The 1,774-nt window shown below is 41.7% G+C and overlaps 1 non-coding gene across 1 annotated transcript; it reads right to left on the reverse strand.

The window, feature by feature from the left end:
* Nucleotides 1-626: 626 nt before the first annotated feature.
* LOC112768261 (small nucleolar RNA R71) lies at nucleotides 627-734 on the reverse strand. Its single transcript, XR_003185703.1, has one exon. It is a non-coding gene; the product is annotated as a small nucleolar RNA R71 (small nucleolar RNA).
* Nucleotides 735-1,774: the final 1,040 nt, after the last annotated feature.

Consider the following 1,774-nt stretch of genomic DNA (forward strand, 5'->3'; position numbering starts at 1 on the left):
TTTTTCCTTTCCTCTGAAACCTTAAGGAATCTCTATACTGTGACATAGAGGATTCCATATTTTCTTGTTCTCTTCTCTTTCATATGAGTAGGAGCAAAGACAACAGCATTCTTGTTGAGGCTGACCCTGAACCTGAAAGGACCTTGAAGCAAAAGCTAAGAGAAGCTAAAGTACAACTCTCTGTAGAGGACCTAACAGAAATCTTCAAACAAGAAGAAGACATGGCAGCCGAAAATAACAACAATGCCAACAATGCAAGGAAGGTGCTGGGTGACTTTACTGCACCTACTCCCGACTTCTATGGGAGAAGCATCTCTATCCCTGCCATTGGAGCAAATAACTTTGAGCTTAAGCCTCAATTAGTTTCTCTAATGCAACAGAATTGCAAGTTCCATGGACTTCCATTGGAAGATCCTCATCAGTTTTTAGCTGAATTCTTGCAAATCTGTGACACTGTCAAGACCAATGGGGTTGACTCTGAAGTCTACAGACTTATGCTATTCCCTTTTGCTGTAAGAGACAGAGCTAGGATATGGTTGGACTCACAACCTAAAGAAAGCCTGAACTCTTGGAAAAAGCTAGTCAATGCCTTCTTGGCAAAGTTCTTTCCACCTCAAAAATTAAGTAAGCTTAGAGTGGAAGTCCAAACTTTCAGACAGAAGGAAGGTGAATCCCTCTATGAAGCTTGGGAAAGATACAAACAATTGATTAGAAAGTGTCCCTCTAACATGCTTTTTGAATGGAGCATCATAGGAATCTTCTATGATGGTCTGTCTGAACTGTCCAAGATGTCATTGGACAGCTCTGCTGGAGGATCTCTTCATCTGAAGAAGACGCCTGCAGAAGCTCAAGAACTCATTGAAATGGTTGCAAATAACCAATTCATGTACACTTCTGAAAGGAATCCTGTGAACAATGGGACGAATCAGAAGAAAGAAGTTCTTGAGATTGATACTCTGAATGCCATATTGGCTCAGAACAAAATATTGACTCAGCAAGTCAATATGATTTCTCAAAGTCTGTCTGAAATGCAAGCTACACCAGGCAGTACTAAGGACGCTTCATTTAAAGAAGAAGCTTATGATCCTGAGAACCCATCAATGGAAGAGGTGAATTACATGGGAGAACCCTATGGAAACACCTATAATCCTTCATGGAGAAATCATCTAAATCTCTCATGGAAGGATCAACAGAGACCTCAACAGGGTTTCAACAACAATAATGGTGGAAGAAACAGGTTTAGCGATGGCAAGCCTTTTCCATCATCTTCTCAGCAACAGACAGAGAATTCTAAGCAGAGCCACTCTGACTTAGCAACCATGGTCTCTGATCTAATCAAAACCACTCAAAGTTTCATGACAGAAACAAGGTCCTCCATTAGAAACTTGGAAGCACAAGTGGGTCAGCTGAGTAAGAAAGTTACTGAACTCCCTCCTAGTACTCTTCCAAGCAATATAGAAGAGAATCCAAAAGGAGAGTGTAAGGCCATCAACATGGCCGAATTTGGAGAGGAGGAAGAGGCAGTGAGCGCCACTGAGGAAGACCTCAATGGACGTCCACTGGCCTCCAATGAGTTCCCTAATAAGGAACCATGGGAATCTAAGGCTCACACTAAGACCATAGAGATTCTATTGGATTTACTTCTGCCATTCATGAGCTCTGATGAGTATTCTTCCTCTGAAGAGGACGAAGATGTCACTGAAGAGCAAGTTGCTAAGTACCTTGGAGCAATCATGAAGCTAAATGACAAGTTATTTGGTAATGAGACTTGGGA

Source organism: Arachis hypogaea, chromosome 2 (genome assembly GCF_003086295.3).
Source record: "Arachis hypogaea cultivar Tifrunner chromosome 2, arahy.Tifrunner.gnm2.J5K5, whole genome shotgun sequence".
NCBI lineage: Eukaryota > Viridiplantae > Streptophyta > Magnoliopsida > Fabales > Fabaceae > Arachis > Arachis hypogaea.